This window comes from Panthera onca, chromosome F2 (genome assembly GCF_046562875.1).
Source record: "Panthera onca isolate mPanOnc1 chromosome F2, mPanOnc1 haplotype 2, whole genome shotgun sequence".
NCBI lineage: Eukaryota > Metazoa > Chordata > Mammalia > Carnivora > Felidae > Panthera > Panthera onca.
The window spans coordinates 54,112,394-54,131,631 of NC_138356.1; the positions used below are offsets into that span (position 1 = coordinate 54,112,394).

Genomic DNA, 19,238 nt, shown 5'->3' on the forward strand with positions numbered 1-19,238 from the left:
AATCACAGGAATCTACCCCCAAAACCAAGAGCACACTGTATGCACTGTATATTAGTCAACTTGACAATAAATTATATTAAAAAAAAAAATGAATCAATCAGGAGCGCCTAGGTGGCTTAGTCAGTTAAGTGGCCAACTCTTGATTTCGGCTCAGGTCATGATCTTACAGTTGGTTCATGAGTTCGAGCCCCACATTGTCAGCAGGAGCCTGCTTGCGATTCTCTCTCTGCTCTCTCTGTCCCTCCCCCACTCTCACTTTGTCTTACTCTGTCTCTCTCAAAATAAATAAACAAACAAACAAATAAACAAACTTTAAAAAAATGATTTAGTAATTTCCCCAAGTTATTGTCTTGTCTTTCTCCAAGTTATTCTCTTAACCATCTAAAGCAGCAATTATCCTAGAAGTTATACTAGACTTCTCTCTTTACCTTTACCCCAGTGGCCAGTTCTTCACCAATTCTTGTCTAGTCTACTTCCTAAAATCGTTCTGACCTGTCCTATTCTCTTCATCCCACTATCATGCACTCAGTTCATGGTCTCTTAAGTATGATTTCTCTTGATATGCATCCCTGTCCTAAGAGTTGAGTGTGAAGGGAATGGTATTGGAATTGGTGGTGAGTGAAGGGAGGAATTATCTGAGGGATGCATTTACTTATATTCCAGTATTTCTTTCTTTTGCTGTTTTACTTGAAATGTTTTAGACAGGGATAATAATGACAGGGTTCTATTCACATCTCTATACCTCTTCCCTGCTTTTGATCTTTCTTTTCTTTTCTTTCTTTCTTTCTTTCTTTCTTTCTTTCTTTCTTTCTTTCTCTTTCTCTTTCTGTCTCTCTTTCTCTCTCTCTTTCTTTCTCTCTCCCTCCTTCTGTATTTATGTTGTTCTTTTTTATATACTGATGCATTTTAAGCCAAATGAGGGAGTGGTATTTTCTCCCTCTATTTCTCATTGCAAGTAATAAAAAACTCCTGTTTATTTTACTTCTTTAATAGTGAAAGAATTAGAAAAACATATTTATCTACACACATATATGTATAATTATTTGGAGTGACTATCTATTAATTTTAACTACTTATGGAAATTAAAAATCATAACACATGGGAACTGTTGGGAATAAATAATTTGGGGAATTTGACTTATAACTAATTTTTGGTACAGGGGATTATTGTGAGGGTGAAGAATTTTACTACTATAGAGTAGTATTGTCTGTGGAAAAAGAATTTTATTGGATGATATTAGAAGGTGAAGGGACAGTAAAGTATCCTCTAGACTGAAAAGGCACTTTGAACCCAAAATTTGAAGCGAGCTTCTCCGTACCATTTACAGTTTTATTCAGGGCAATTTACTAACAGGGGGATATGGCAGACAATGATCCAGGTGCTACACAGCTATTCTCTTCAAATTCCATACCTTAATCCTCAGCTTTTATAGAGCAAGGGGATGTGCAGAGATCATTGTGGTGAGGCCAAAGGTTTTTAATATTTAACAGACCTCATGGCACCATCTATGCACCAGAGGGGAGGAAGGAGAAGCAATTATGTTATCTCTGCTAGTTATCTAAACAACTTTAGGGGGATCAGAATAAACTTTCTTTCATGGTCAGTGCATACATAAATCTCCAAGGGGCCTGAAACACATAGCCCTGAGGGAAGTCATTGCACAGACGTGAACAAGATGGAAGGCCAAAGATGGAGTCAGTACTGTCAGCACTCCTAGAAACGATCAGACTTGATGACAATGATTAATATATTAATTGTTAAAAAATAGCTATTTTACAATGAAAATCATTGTTGTCTAGTTATTTGGAAGGTGAACTGTACAATGGTCAGTAGGTTGGGAAAGATAATTTTGCAAACCACATGGTAGCTCCATAAAGTTCAAACTCCTATTCAGTAAATGGTTTTAGGAACAATACTAAACTGGATTCACAACATCTGAAGAACAGGGGACCTCTGTTTCGCAAATGTAGGAACTAGATTTTTTTTTTTCATGACCTAAGGATGATTTGGCACAAGAAAGCTCAGTCTAAATGGATAGGAATGTTCCTGTCTGTGAATATGTGCACTGCCACTGTAGGTAAGCTATGTGGGTAGCCAGTGTAAAATCCAAGTTTTGCCTGGTCAATATAGATACAGAACAAAAGGATTTAGGTGATATTAAAAAGTATCTCAGAGCTGAGATAACAGAGCACTCCTTCCCTCTGTTGGGGCAACCTGTCAAGGAAATATAGTGCTTCAGTTCATCAGTCAAGATTCTTTCCTTGCAGGGAGAATAGTTTTTGTTTCTCCTTTTCAAGACTCCATCTTCCCTGAATAGCAATATATAGCATCTATTAATATATAAAACAGCATACAATTGATGTTGCTTCAGTCTAAAAATAACAACTCATTGTGATTAGTCCAGCACATGTTTCTTGTATCTGATAGATTGCAGTTTCCTTTGGCTACCAATCCAGATATATATGTCTGGTACCAGGGAACTCTAGTATTGTCCATTTCCTCAATCTTTAACGTATCATATCTCTTGGATTGTGCAAGTACCTTACTAGTTAAACTTTCATAGGACACATTTTTCTCTCAGATTTAAAAGTGTTTCACTACAGGAAACCCAGTATTCCCTTGCCATTTTTTCCTGTAATAATGCAAGAACATGCATTTTATTGTGTATTCTAATATGATGGGTATAATTTGACTTGCATTCTTATCAGAACCTTGACATATTATTTGCTCTTCATGAAACAAAGAAAACCAGTTTATTTATTTAAATAACTATAGTTACATATTTGCAAATAACATTTGTATTTAAATCTATATTGTTTAATTTCCTTTTTTTTAAAAAAAAAGACATTTTCTAAGAGCTTTCCCAAGCATCTAATATCAGTGTAGGATTTTTAATCATCTATTTATCTTTACCCATAATAGAACATTCTCAGTCTAAGGAAGCTATGTCACCAAACTATGTCACCATTGTCAGAAAAGATCAATCAGTTGTTTTCTGGATGAACAATTCATACAATGAAGAGCAATTGGCCAAACATTGCATGCTTGAGATGGGTGACTATTCCAAGAGAAAATACGCTGTAGTCCCTGCCCCCTCAAAAAATTTTCTAGACTAAGATTGCAGGAGACAAGAAAGCTAGACAAAAGTAATCAATGTTTTGCCAAGATGTGACTGAATGTAACAAAAGGCAGCAAATGAACAGGATTGAAAGCATAAAATACATTCAATCCAGTTAGAATTGATTTATCTTCAAAATAGAATCAGCAGCTAAAAGATAGATGTAGTACCACTTTTGTTATATTCCTCTAGCACTTAGGCAAGCCTCTATAACACAGGATGCCCAATTCACCAATACAAATAAAAAGAATTTGCTATTTTATAATGAAAGATCTGTGGCTATGATCAGTATTGTTAGAAAGGAAAAAGTATAAATTGATTTACTGGTGTGTGTGTGTGTGTGTGTGTGTGTGTGTGTGTGTGTGTGTGTTCATAGCAGGTTATTGGCCCCAGATCTTTATGTGGGGTTTCAGGCTCTGGCATGTGTCTTAAGGTCTCCTGTTGCTCTTTTATTCTAGCATCTAGACCAGAGTTTCCCAAACTTGGTGTCCCATGGAACACTACTTAGCAAGAAAAACATTAATTATGTTCAGTGCTCAAATAAGTTTGAGAAACTATTAAATAAAAGTAAGGAGACTTCCTTAAGATTTTCCAAAGACATTAAGATGTTATTCTACATTGTAAATATTTGAAACCAGTATATTATGCTCTCTTTCATTTTAAACATTAATATCTAAGTAAAACATTCTATGGAACACAGATGGGAACTTTTTTCCTCTGGATTCTCAGCACATTTTACCCAAAGCTTACCCCTATCTTAGTCCTTGAGATTGTGCCACTCAGGAGGCAAGAGACACAGTATAACCAAACTCAGTTGTCCACTAAGGCTTTTCAGACCTACCAGTAAGAGGCAGTCCCTGACCTATGTTACTGTATGAAACATGGTAGGAAACCTTTCACTAGTGGAGCCAAGAAACTATGATCTCTGAACAAAAAAGGGGGAGGGGGTGTCTCATATTGAATCTCTACTCCAAAGTGTTGTGATCCTTGATCTTGACCCATACCACAACCACCCCCTCATTATTCCATTTCTCTGCTGGGAGAGAGTAGAGTTTGATGGGATAGGGAGATTTTCATGTCTCCTGTTGGTCGTTAGACTGTTACTACAAATGTACCCATTCATAGATACTGGATTATAACTATTTGTATGGTACTATTCTAACCACAGAACAATGTAAACTTTGCAAGAGAGCTCCTAATGATACTTTATTTAATTAATAACTTATTTTAAAAAGGTACCTAAAACTAAGGCATGGGGAGGAATTCTGTAAAACGAGTATGGTCTAGCTAAAATACAGAAGAATGTCCCACTCACATCAGGAATTACCTAATGCCTCACTTGCAAAAAATGCCTGCTGGCATGCAATGTTCAGACTTCCTATAGATTGGCAGAAAAAATAATTATTGTGACTCTACTGTGCAAGATGTGCATAGAAACAAAGATCCTGGTCACGTAGGGCTTCATTTTCAATAAAATCCCCTAAGGAGTTACAAGAGGGCAGCAACTGAACACTAAATTTTATTCTTTATTCGGTTTAGTGGGTCACAAGAAACGCTTCTTTCTGGATTATTTTTTCTTATAAAATAATAAGACTGATAATGTGAAGCAAACTGGAAGAGTGGGAAGTACACTCATTATCGAATCAAACAGACCAGGGACTGGATACTAGGTCTGTCACTTCCTATCTAATTACCTTGAATCAGTTTATTAACTTTCTCAGCTCCAATTTGCTCATCTATAATATGAGGATAAGAATATCTGACTCAAATGATCAATATGTGAATATCATCATGTTTCTCTCTCACAAGAGGTATTCTATAATTTAGGTGTCTTCTAAGCTAAAATGAAAACAAAGCAAATAAGCAAATACCAAAAGCAAAATAGCGCTAGCAAGAACTATCAATCTTATGTCTATGATGGTTGTTACTCCACAGTAAAATTCTTTTATCTAATTTGATCATAAGCCATATCTGACAAAGTGTAGCATTTTTATGGCTTGAAGTGAGCCATGCCGCTGATAGTCAGATCTTGCATTGACAACAGTAGAACTAATTGCTCCAGTTGGTGTCAGGAGCCTTATTTCATCTACCTGTAGGGAGTGTTTGTAAGACAGAACATTCACATCTAGGAACTAAAGTTTGGGTTTATTTTAGGTTTTGTTTTAAATCCTGTCTTGAAAACAAAGCCTTGTACTATTTGGCAAATGAAATAATAAACTGATGGATGATATTATAAAATACGATTAAAATCAAACATCTAGTAGCTAGTTTTGTTTTGTTTTATTTTGTTTTGAGAGAGAGAGAGTATGCACAAGAGGAGAGAGGAGAAGAGGGAGAGAGAGAGAACCTTAAGCAGGCTCCATGCTCCATGCTTAGCACAGAGCCCAATTCAGGTGGATCCCATGACCCTGGAATCATGACCTGAGCCGAAATCAAGAGTTGGACACTCAACCGATTGAGCCACCCAGACATCTCTCCAGTAGCTAGTTTAAATGCTAGTGTTAATTGTTCTTTGAACACCTCCACTTAAAACTGTAGGCCAGAATATACCGTAGACTTCTTCTAGCCTAGACTGTGCTTTGCTGCAGCCCAGAAGTCATTAACCTGGCATACCTAACCCTGCATACTAGCAGAGACCTACATATTAAAGATGAAATACAACCAGGCTACTCTATGGCAGATATATTTCCATGGGGGTACTTTAAGAGAATTGGAATGTGGGTTAGGAGATATCCTATACCAAATAAATATTTGCTAGAAAACACATTAGCCAGGAAGTATAATATCAGAGTAAGTTCCAGGGTACTCTGTTATATAAGTTGGAGTTTGGGTAGAAAAGTAGAACCACTATAAGTGTCACTGGAATCAGGAAATTAATAGAGGAATGAAGGTTTGTACACATATGGAAGGAACTAGAAAAATGAAGGGCTGGCAGGATGGAGGATTGTGAAACAGTCAGTAATGACTTCAGCCTGAAGTACTGGAGTGAGTAGAGGAGCTAGAGTCTAAGACACCACTGCTTCTGGTCACCAGGACCCAGAAGAGGGCAACCACAGAGATCTCTATAAAAAAGCCATCATGCCTCGCCGCCATGGTTTCTGAGAATATGGCTTCCTCTTCACTTTTGCCTCCCAGGTCTCACAGCTCCTCTCAGCAGCCTCTGAAGCCAGAGCCAGGAAGGAGAGGGATTTGGGGGAAATGTTCCCAGCCTTGAACGGGAGCAATGTTGGTACTGAGTTGGCAAGAGACAACCTGGTTACATTTTGTGCTGAGATGTCCTGGCTCTCCCTGGAGGCAATGACAGCTGTACAGAATGTTTGGAAAGATGTCAGTCCCTTGGTATCACCTTTAGCATTCTTCATGTGAGAACTTCCTATAACAGCTATGATTTAAAACAAGAAGAAGCAAAATGATTTTGTCAAAACACTAAATCAAGAAAAAAGAGAAGTCAAGCATTTATTGAGTACCTTTTGTGTGACAGGCTTTAGGAGATTTACAGCTTTTATTTCATTTACTCTCACAACATAGATTGTTGCTTTATTTTTTCATTTTACAGATAAGGCAATTTCATTTTAAAGGTGAAATAAATGTCTCCTGAATCATTTAACTGGCAGACGATGAAGCAGATGGAACCTAGGTTGGATCTAAAGAGAGTGCTATTTCTACCACATCATAATACAACCTATGAAGGGGACTATAATTTTGACATTGCTTTTAGCAAAACACAAATATATTTATATTAATTAATAAAAGCCTACACTGGCATTTATTTAACCTTCACTGTGTATTCTGTGGCCTACTTGCATCAGAATAGCTAGGAGAATTTGCATTTAAACTAGTTTTCTAGGTGATTTTTGTTTACTCTGTGGTTTGAGAATCACTGATTTAGAGATTTCCTCAGTCATCAGGGTGAATATGGTTTTAGGAGAAAGAGCCAGTTTTACTGCAACTAGGGTATAGTGAGTAGAAAGTCATATTAAAATACAGAAATATGCAAAGTTTATGTAAAATACAGAATTAAAGGTAGTTCAAATTCCTACCCATGTTGTCAATATTGTTGCCTTACGTAATCACCTTCCTAGAATTAAATAACATGTTCTGATTATTTTCATATAAAAAGGAATCTCAAACTAACAAAAAGCATAAATGTTCACTTCTTTCCAGAAAAAAATCAATGCAATTATCTAACGACACAACATTTTCAAGTATATATTAAAGTTGTCCATGATTATTTTCATGCCCAGCTAATTGCTGCATGTTTACCAAACAGCCACATTCTGCAGTCAGGTAGCAAGGCAGTTGAATCCTTGCTGTTTTCCTACACAAGAACCTAGTATTCAGCCCTCTAGTGACCCAGCAGACACTATAACATTTCATAGTGCTTGCATTCACTCAGGAACCCTGCGCCTCTGGTCCCAAATTCTAAGTAGACTATAATGACCTTAACTGGGGAGACATTTCTTTGTTTTCTTTTAATTTTTTTTAATGTTTATTTAGTTTTGAAAGAGAGACAGAGAGTGAGCAGGGGAGGGGCAGAGGAGAGGGAGACACAGAATCTGAAGCAGGCACCAGGCTCTGAGCTGTCAGTACAGAGCCTGATGTGGGGCTGAAACCCACAGACCATGAGATCATGACCTGAGCCGAAGTCAGATGCTTAACCGACTGAGCCATCCAGGTGCCCCGAGACATCTCTTTTTGATGGAGAGATCTTTGCCAGATTGAAGCTTATGTTCTAAATGTATGAAAGAGCACAAGGAAAATTGTATTAGGAGCATAACCATCAAATTTCAAAATCATCACCTAGAGGATTTAACCAAAGAGGAAATTCCTAGTCATGCTGTTCTCTGTGGAGCTGAGCAACTATGCTACTAATTTTCTTGTTTGGTGACCAGTATATTTTAAAAACCAGTTCTTAGACCCAGGATGTCTACACAAAAGGAAAACACAAAATATTTAGATAGAGTAACCTAAGGAGAACGTCAGTTAAGCATAGCCAGTTAGCAAAGTGTTAGCATTGAGAAACTTAAGGAAAATTATTTATTTCATGGCTTCATGAAGAAAATATAGACTAAAGAAAATTTTTCTAATTACAGACATTTCAAGTTGGAAAAAAATTCGTTGATCAAAGTTCCAACTCTGACTTATCTGCTCCCAGTTGCCTCATTCCTTCCTAGAGGATGTGTTTCTGCCACCTGAGAACCATGAAAAACCAGAACCATGTTCTAGAACTACCTCACTAGTAAAGTCTCCTTACTGGTGATTTGCTTTATGTTCTTTGTGACCCTGTTTCCTCAGTTCCTACAGGATCTTTTTGCTCATTTAATCTGGATTTCAGACTGTGTGTCAGCTACCTTGTTGGTTTTCTGTACCCACCTCATCTGCCTTTTGATATTCTTGATCCTTCTTGTCACTCTTACACATGCTTCGAACTCAAGATGCCTAACAATCTGTTCTACCTGGGAGCTTTTGTGGTTTCTCTAGCTCACTCAATTCCCTTACCTATTGTGGTCATATAGAAGTGTATATACTTGATTCTAATAGACATGAGACCCACAATTCTTTGAGCAAAGAATCAGCTATTGAGAAAGAGTAATTAACCAGTCTTATTCCAGACGTCTATTTCCCTATGTTTAACCTGGAAATTTTCGTATCTTTCTTCTAAAGTAGCTTTAAGAATTAAATGAGATGACAGATGAGAAGCACCTAATGCCTATATACATGTGTAGCACCTCTCAGTAAGATTACTCAAGCACTGATGCTAATATGTTTTTCATTTTATTACTTCTATATTGCTTTGACACCTAAATTTAAGAATTTTTTCTTTTTCATGAAATATTTCATCTGCTCTTCCTAAAATAAATACAACATTAAATAAATGTTTTAAATCTTCAGGGAAAGAATTTTGTGCTCTCTTCCCTTGAAAGACTCATTGCCTAGCACCAGGCTGGGCATGATAGTAGGTGTACAATAAATAATTACTGAAGTGAATTAAAGCGAATGGGGAGCTGGAAGGGTTTCGATGGCCATTGCCAGGCTGCCTGTTTCATGTTATTCTTGACAGAATGTCTTCCATGAATTAATGATTCAGAACACCAGGTGGTCAGCCACAAGCTTCCTCAAAAGGGAAAGGAGCAGGAGGAGAGGAGAATTTTCGCATAAAAGCTTTAAGTTTCACCACAGTGAATTCAAAATCCTCCTTTCTCACGTCCCAAACTAGGCAGCTGGTGTCACAGCTTTACTCCAACAGTTAGGAGTAGGGGTAGCGATATCTGTGTTGTGAGGCATGATGGTACCGGACTCCCATCTCACTCCCACACTGCTTTCAGGTTCTAATGATTTCCAAAGATTCATTTACACTTAGATTAACCATGATAGATAAAATACTTCTACATCTCCAGTTTTTAAAATATCAAAGTGAATGAAAAACTATAAATGATTTTAAATCTTTCTAGGAATCAAACTTGGCAAGAATACAGCAACTTGGAAGAAAAAATTTCACTGGTGTTAAGACTCTTTATTTTATAGTCCTACCCTCTTGAAAGTCCCGAGAGTCATATAAGGGCAGAGTGATCAGTTTGGCTTAAGAACTTTGGAAGACTTTATTATGCTCATTCCTACCTAGATAATAAGAGCAAAGCCATAGCTCTCTCAAACCTAGCTCCAAAGAATACATATCTTGACAAAGGCTTATTTAAAGTATTTTTTAATGTTTATTTATTTATTTTGAGAGAGAGAGAACATGCACATGAGTGGAAGACAGGCAGAGAGAGAGAGAAAGGGAGATAGAGAATCCCAAGCAGACCCCACCCTGTCAGCACAGAGTCTGACATGGGGCTTGATTCCCCGAACTATGAGATCATGACCTGAGCTGAAATCAAGTGTTGGACGCTGAACCAACTGAGCCACCCAGGTGCCCTGACAAAGGCTTATTTAAACATGCACATGTGTACACACATACACACACAAACAGTTTTCTCATTGAACTATTGAGTAATGTTCTTATATGTAAGCATCCCCTCTCATTGTCATAGCAAACCATGGCCCAAGAAGATGAACTTAGAGACTTCCAGTACAACCTTTATCCCCAGTTTAAATAATTTGACTGCATATTTCGTCTTGACTTTTGGAGAGCTCTTGGTATCTTATGATGTACAGCATCTGTCCATAAATGGGAACATATTTTCAAATAGATTGTACTCTGCTTGACATCCCAGCTTATATCCTCTTCTATGTCTAGTGGCAGTAGATCAGAAAAATATGATTATACAAATCCTACACATTAACTTGATAAAGGGAGAAGGTAAGATGCTATAATGTTGTAAGACAAGAGAATGTACAGATTATCACTAGTTGATCCTATTTAATAATTAAGAAATTATAGGATGGAGTATCATGGAGAAAAATGTGCTGACATATTTGAACCCAGACCCCCATCACCTAAGTGGACAGTCCAAAGAGCTAATTCTAATCACTCATCTAGTGGGACTTACTCCTTCACATATGTCAGAACTTCTTCAAGTTCCTTTGATAACTCTGTTCTGTACTGATGCTATGGTGGCATATCTTGGAGAATGGTCTTAATAGAAAGTAAGGGAATAATGTGACTCTAGTATAAAACTTTGGTGTTGGTATTTCTTGAGTAGTATTGTTACTACAAGTCTGTTTGAAATATTTATGCTTAATTTGAGCTTAAAAGTGAGGACACCACGGGGCACCTGGGTGGCTCAGTTGGTTAAGTGTCCGACTCCTGATTTCGGCTCAGGTCACGACCTCAAGGTTCATGAATCATGCATCAGGCTCTACACTGGCAGCACAGAACCTGCTTGGGATTCTTTCTCTCTCCCTCTCTCTCTCTGCCTTGTCCCTGCTCTCTTTCTCTCTCTCTTAAAATAAATAACTAAACTTTAAAAAATAATTGAAGACACCAGATAACAACAAGGTACAGGCAAGTTAGTCTTTGTGGGCAAAGACCAACTGTTGGTGAGGATGTACAGTAATTGGAACTCTTAAATTTTGACAGTAGGAATACAAATGGTGTAGCCACTTATGGAAACAGTTTTGTATATTTTTATGCAGTTAAATATACACTTGCCCTACAATGAGAAGTTACACTCCTATATATTTATCCAAGAGAAATAAAAGGGTACTGTATTTTGATACAAAAAAGAAGTCCAATGATCATAGCAATATAGTTCATAACAATAAAAAACTGGAAACATGACTTAACAAATGAATGAACCCAAAATATTTATGATTGGGTGATAAAAATATGGATATTTTTTTCTCCTTTTGGAAATTCTTCATATTCTAAATTTTCTACAGAGAACTTATATTACTATTCAACTAAGGAAAGTTGAATATTACTATTCAACTAAGGAAAGGAAATACTTTAGATGGCCCAGCAATTACTAACATAAAGACGGCTAAAACTTCCCAGACTATTCCAGGACTTTAGGCTGTTCTGAGACTAGGAACAGGCTCAAAATTCAGGGTCTTGAGAATGGGCAGGACCTGGTGCAGGGTGCCGTGTCACTTATGTCAGTGCTGAAGTGGATGAGGCTGAGATGGAGGAGTCCAAGGGGTGAGGGGTATGTAGCTTTTAGAGAAAGACCTAATGCAAAGGCAGGGCAGGCCACCCAACTGAGTCATCTTCCCACAGGGACTGGGAAGATAAACTGCATCTAGTGGTCAAGCACCAGACAGATTCCTAGAAATCTGTAGAAAGGAATGTGAGATGAATGGGTAAGTGAGACAAGAAACCTGGAGCACATTTCTGAAGCAAAGAAAAGATCACAGCAGTTTCCTTTTTGTGGAGAATTTACACCCTCAGCATGCGTGGAGAGGCAAGTTCAACACCAGGAGGATCATTTTATGGCCAAAAGACCACTGGAGTTGTTGCCATAAGACCAGTATTTTGCAACTTGGTTTTTGTGTGTGCTTAAAGAAAAATATATCTTCTGATCTTCATTTCCTCCTCTGTAAAACTAAAGGTTATCTTAGCTGATCTCTTTAGTTTTTTTTTTTTTTTCTTTTCCATTAAGACATTCTGTGTTCTCTCACTCTAGGTTGAATCCTAAGATGCTCAACAAAATAAATTTATTTTAAAGAGATAGATACAGGATAGAAGTGATTCTCCCTTCCTCCCTCCCTCCCTTCCTCCCTTCCTTCCTTCCTCCCTTCCTTCCTTCCTTCCTTCCTTCCTTCCTTTCTTTTTTTCAGGTAGGCTCCACACCCAAAGTGGGACTTGAATTCATAACCCTGAGATCAAGAGTCACATGCTCTACTGACTGAGCCAAACAGGTGCTCCTCACCTGTATTTATTTCTAAAGCAGAGTAGATTTTCTGACTTTCAGATAACATCTTGACACATGCTTGGTAGTTTCTGAGTAAACTTGCTTTATATGTGATGAAACATACTAAATTTAAATTGATTCTAGTTAATCTAAAAGCCGTAAGCATCTGACACATTTCACCCATTGAAGATATTAGAAGTCTTTCACTCTGCTAATGCTTGGTGCTAGAAATACTTGAAAGTTAAACACATGTCATTTATTTTATGACTCATTTCTAACTACTTGGGAAAAATTCATCTAGTAAATGCATCAGTGCTATGAAAAAAGGCAAGTATTATAGAAAATATTGAAATTCCCTCTGTAGAACATTAGAGAAAACCACGTCTAAAATAATATTCTGGACATATTCTATATTAGCTCTTTATTCCCAAATTCCTTTGTCCCTGAAACAATCCCATTATAAGGCTTCCTTAGTCCTGCCTTGGTTGGAGGCAGTGGGAGATGTTAGGTCTTTAGTTCAACCTTAAGAACATCTTGCTGCAAGACTTGTTCTGACATTGGTCACCTAGCAACATCTATTCCAACACCTGGCATAAAATCTGCTTTAATCTGGGTTTACACTCTTCAATCCCCATCCCTGGAATTTCCCTGACTGATATCCCTCTCCTGTATATTCTTTTTTACTTTAATTTCCAGTATCCTTAGGGTCACAAAGAGAAATTAATGCACAGATTACCTTCAAGGGTAATAGTTTTATGGTAGGAATTCTCTGTACAGAGTAACGTGGAAAGCAATGTTACATCGTACCCAGGGCATGCAAGACTTAGATGTACAACAGCCACATGACTACCAGAACAATAACTAGGCATTGTTCAGAAAAACAGCTACTCTTTTTCCTCCCCTCCACCTCCTTTTTTTATTAAGTTTACACTAACAAGAAGGGATTACATGATTGTACCAGTTTTTACCACCTAACTTGAATCTCTGAGGTACCTGACCTCTCTTGTGTTCAGATAAGGTCCAAAATCCGGCCAAATCAGCTACAGCCTGGGCAGCAACATTGGTTTCATTTGACCTAAAGGCACAGTCATATCAACTGAGCCAGAAGAGAACTGGGATCTCTGACTTCAAAAAAAAAAAAAAAAAAAAAAAAATGGCACAGAGTAAATGAACAGGTTCTCTGGGGCTTTATGAACTTTCTAACTGATTAGATTGCATATGAATAGGAAGTACAATTTGTAAACAAAGGTACTAGGAAGCCTATAAGGATATCTGCACGCTCATCCATCTGCTACAGGAGCCACTTGTAGCAGATGTAGATCCTCAGGGGATGTAAAAAGTCTTGCCTGCTGCCTCCACTGTGGTATATTTAGAAAGATTATCTGTCAGATCAGGTCAGTTGTATCTGTTCTGCAAAGAGGTTTCACTAAGGATAAGCAATTGCGAAATTATGCCCATATGTTTTAAAGTATGACTTACTCTATAGGAAATTGATGTAATCCCATTTAAATCTAAGCTATAAGGAAAAAATATATACATTTTACTCTTTGCCAATGAAGTATTGAAGCCTTTTAACCAGAGGCATATCTAAATCTTTCTAGATTGGTTCTCTAAAAAATGAAATGCTAGCTCTACCAAGCTGAGCCTGGGTTCCCACTAAAGCCACCCATTCCAATGCTAAATTTATCATGTGACTTTTCGTGGAAGGAGATAGTGAAATAAGATGTTTAATGATGTGTGTATCATCTACTATTTATATATTTTGTGATGATATATTTAAATTGATTTCTTACTTGTGTTCCTATATGCTAAGGTTGGGTTTTTTAATCTTTTCTACTTTTTGTTGGATTTGTCAAGGTTTCTTTCTCCTCCCTTTGCTTTAAAACCATTTGAGAAATTATCCATGTTATTTCTGCTATTTTAGTGGTTATCCTTAAATTTATAACCTATAAACTTCACTTAATTCTCTTAACTTTGTCTATAGTTATCTTCCTCTTTTATAAGAAGGACCTTAAAATTCTGTAAATATGATCACCCCTCTCTGTCCTACAAAAATTTGTGTTTTTTTAATGTTTATTTATTTTTGAGAGACAGAGAGACAAAGAACGAGCAGGGGAGGGACAGAGAGAGAGCAGACACAGAATCTGAAGCAGGCTCCAGGCTCTGAGCTGTCAGCACAGAGCCTGACGTGGGACTCGAACCCATGAACTGTGAGATCATGACCTGAGCTGAAGTTGGATGCTTAACCAACTGAGCCACCCAGGTGCCCTTATCTTGTTTTTAAAATGAAAACTATTATTTTTTGTGTTATTCATATTTACTCATATCTGTCTCAATTTCTTTATTTGCCCTTGCATTTAGCATCCAACCTCTTTATTTTTGGCTCACTCTTTCTCCTTGTAATATACACTGTTTACTATTTCATTTAGTAAGTGCATGTGAGTAATAAAATCATTGTATGTCTGGAAATATCTTTTGTTTACACATTCTTCAATTAGAATTCATAATCTGATAGAACTCTAAATTAATAAATATTTTGGTTCCACAATTTAAAAATATTCCATTATCTTCACACCTCTGTGTTGCTGATGAGAAATCTGCTATGAGGTCTAATCATTATTCTTTGCAGATACTGTACTGTCTGCCTGTAGTTCCTTTCATTATATTCTTGCTGTCTACACCATAGTGTGCCCACATATACACGGCTTTGTTTTATGTCTGAAGAGACAGGAAGTCTGTCTGAATAAAATGTAATATTGAGGATTAATTTCCTTTAATGCACAGGGACTATATCAAGGTCCTCAATGTTTTCACTAGGTCCACTTTTAACCTCTTCCATTCATTTCTGTATAGTGCAGTGTCTATATGATAGTTTATGGCAATCATTTAAAATATAAATTTCATTGTGTCACTTTCCTGATTAAAATATTAAAGCCTTTCCTGTGTTCCTAGAATAAAGACCAGAATCCTAAACATGATCTAAAAGGCCCTAATGGTCTCTCTAGACTTATCCTGGACCTTTCTCCCCTTTGTTCTCTGACATTCAGACACATTGGCCTCCTGTTAGTTCTTCCTCACTTTTACCTAGTTAACTTCCAGTCATTCTTGGGATCTCATTTCATTATTACTCCTAAAGTGAAGTCTTTTCTGACCTCTGTCAATGTATCAGTTCTTTCTAAGACCTGCTTTAATAACTGCCTGTACTTTGTTTCAAAGGATAGTAGGACTATAAATATATGATCATATGATTGTCTATCTTGTCCATTTGAGGACAGAAATCTCTGTTTTGCTCAATATTGTTATCCTAGAACACAGCATAATTCCTGCCACTTAGTGGTTATTTTAAAAATCTAATAACAAAGCAATACTTTTAAAACTACCAGCTATGTTCTTATTTATTTCTCTTACATGCATGGAAGAAGGCATGTGCTGCCTATTAACCTAAGAAAATTGCTTATTAAGATTTAGCAGACTTGATATATCATTTCCATCCACCTTTAAGCCCTGCTAAATTTGCAAATTTTATTATATGGAACTGTTTTTAATGTAGCTAATCATCACTTATCACCCTAAAAACAGGTGAAGGTCAGCAACATGATATTCTGTTTTTGAAATGCTTCTCAAAGGAGATCACTGATGCCTTTTTCATTTTTGTATATAATTTATTGGTGTTTGACTTGGTTTTTGCCAAGTCATATAATTAAAAATTAATTATACACATGTACAGGAAAGTAAATGGTCTTCAGAAAGGAAAAAATCCTACTGTTGGGGATCATAAGCTCAGCTAAGCAGGAAGCTGCCATCTGGAGAAACGATTTTCACACTCTCTGAGTGAAGTGGCCACATATCACCAAGTGTGACATGCCTCCTTCACTTCTTTTCTAATTAGATGCAATTTTCTTTGAAGGAGCTTTTTATTAAAGATATAATTGTACTGATATAATCCAAGTAAAATGTAGCCTGACAGATGGAAGAAGGATGGAAGGTAGTTTTAATACCACTCATACAAAATAAAGTGTAACCAGCCAAAGATTCAGTTCAACATTAGTCCTTAATTTAAAAACCAATTTCCCCCCTGAGTTTACACTTCTGTCAAACTTATAATATGAAATCTCTAACTCACTTAATCAAAAAAAAAGAATCAGCCATCTTCGGTTTTCCACTGAACAAATGCTAGTGATTCCCCACCCCACCAACACCCCCTCAAGGGTGCACACATGGAAAATAAAATTACTTTGTTTGTTTCTTCTCCACATCCCCCTGCTTCTTCTGTGAGCAGTGCTGATGGATTGACCAACAACTTGGGCTAGCTCTTGTCAAATGGTACAGCAAATATCCCATAGCAATTATAATAGAGTAACTATGTCAAGTTTGTCCAAGGTAACAACTTCAAGGGCCATATAAAATTGGATATGTGTGTGTGTGCACATAAGATATATGTACTGAAATACATGCACACACATACAATATATACATGTGTGTGCACGTATGTGTATATGTGAGATACAGACTGTATATATACACATTTATATGAAATTCGCCGCAAAGTATCTTTTTCTTAGAAAATATTGTACCAGGATATGCATTCAGCTGCTATATCAGAAACCCAGAATGACAGGGGCATGCACATCATAGAAGTTCATTTTTCTCTTGTAAAGTCCAGAGGCAGGTGTTCTAGGGCTGACATGGCAGCTCCATAGTCACCAGGACCCCATATTTCATCTGCCTTTCTGCTCTAGGAATCTTAGCATGCGTTTCCATTTTCAATTTTACTGAGACTGACCTAGATATCTGCTTGAGTTTGAGCCACCCCAGAAGAGCTCCAGACTAGAAGCAGAAGAAAGAGGAAAGGTCATGAGAGCTGCCTGGCAGCCCCACCCAGTGACTTTCATTTAACTCTCATGTTTGCAAGCAGGCTGGGAAGTGTCCTTTACCAGCAGGACACTTGCACCAGGGCTCTGTACGGAAGGAGAAAATGACTCTTGAGCAGGCATTTGACAGTCTGTCACAGCGTGCATGTTTTCAGCTCTTCTCTAGAACCAGGGTAGACATGTGCTTAATGTGCTAGCTGAATTAATCCTGGGACCAAAAGGCAGCTTTCTAAGGAATGTTGGTGCAGGTCCCTTACCATGACATTATTTTTCCCCCTTGAACTAGAGTACTACTTATTTTATTCAGTTAGCATGGTCTCTGTATCTAAATACATTCTTTTGGGTTAAACAACTAATTTAAATATATGAAGAAAACTAAAAAAATCAAATCTCATGAGAGATTCTTTTGAAGAACCCACTTCTTAGGCTACATTGTTTTTTAACATAAATCTTTTCTACTTCATTTTTTCCCTTTATTTCAGTAAAAGTAAGGAACATCAACTCAGCTATACCAAGTCAATAGGTCTTATTAAATTATTTCAAAATCACTTTCTACAGTTGTAAAATGTGGTGAGTGATACTTAATTTATGGGATTAGTATGAGGATTTTTAGCTCATGTATACAATATGTCCAGCCCAGTAAGTGGATAATGCCAGAAACCTAGCAAATATCTATTTCACATTTCCCACATATATCTGATTAAATACGATAGGAAAAATATTAATAATATTAAAATACTGATTCAATGTTTAGAATTTACCAAATTGAAAACAAAAGGAGACTTTCCACATCTTTGCCATGGATAAAAAACTATTTTCACATATTTCTTCTTTACACCAATGAACACCTATCTCTACAGATAGAGAGAGTCATGATGGACCATTAGTACTAATAAGATAGTCACTTAGATAACTAAATAAGATCTAAAGTACTATACAAAATTAAAATTAAAATCAATAGTTCTTCCATCTCCAACATAATGTACTAGAAGGTGTATTAGAAGAAGATATCAACTGAAACTATAAAAATCTAGTAATCAATTCATCAAGAAATTTGCAAGACCTTTATGGGAAAAACTATAAGATTACACTGAAGGTCAGTCAAGATATACTAATAGAAATAATATCTATTCCTGGGTAGGTAGACTCCACCAGGATTTTTAATGGACCATGACAACTTAATTCTAAAATTAATATGGAAGTATAAATGTACAACAGTCATACCAACTTAGAGAAAAGAGATCAAAGAGACTGAAATTGCCCCCCCCCCCAAGAAAATATATTCTAAAGCTTTAGTAACTAAAGGCACAGTATAATGTGGTAATAAGTGACTAATTTGATGGAATGGATAAGAAGATCCAGAAACAGGACCATGCATATATACCTCTCTTGTGTTTTGGGATAATTCTGACCCCAAGAAAACAATAATATCCTTTGTGCCTTACTTGATTTTATAGGAAACTACGAGTGGGAGTGTTCCGCTCTTCCACGCTGAGGTGACTCTGCCACTTTCCACTCTCAAGTCATCACCTTCCCCGGAAAGAGGAAATAAACCTTTATCACACACTGTCCAAACTTTTTTTCTACCCTCTGTCTGTCCTGAAGCTACTTTCATGTCCTGTTGTAAGAGTAAAGAAGCAATTCTCCATTATTACTTCTTAGGTTTACTTGGGTAAGTTATTTAAACTCTCTATAAGTCTGACTCATTTGCTGTTAAGTGAGGATAATAATGGCACCTCTCCTATAAGATTATTTTTAGGATTAAATGAGTTCAAATCATTACATTTAATAGCATCACCTGTGGGATGTAATCATACAGCTCTACTGTTTGTTTCTCCCACTATACCTTTATATCTATTCGATGGGTCTGATCCCCTTGTCCTTGGATGTAAATCATGATCTTTCCAGTAACTTCTAGGTAACACAAACAGTTATCTAATCATAAAATACAATCTC

General features: G+C 36.8%; 1 long non-coding RNA gene across 6 annotated transcripts in view; it reads left to right on the top strand.

Annotated features, from left to right (window-relative positions):
• LOC144615135 (uncharacterized) overlaps positions 1–19,238 on the top strand; it is a 392,358-nt gene that overhangs the window by 229,415 nt on the left and 143,705 nt on the right. Inside the window, exon 10 of one of the 6 annotated variants that reach the window (XR_013553609.1) lies at positions 6,675–6,838. The exons of 4 other annotated variants lie outside the window; for them this stretch is intronic. This is a non-coding gene — a long non-coding RNA (uncharacterized LOC144615135). One more of the 6 variants, XR_013553610.1, reaches the window with a different exon arrangement.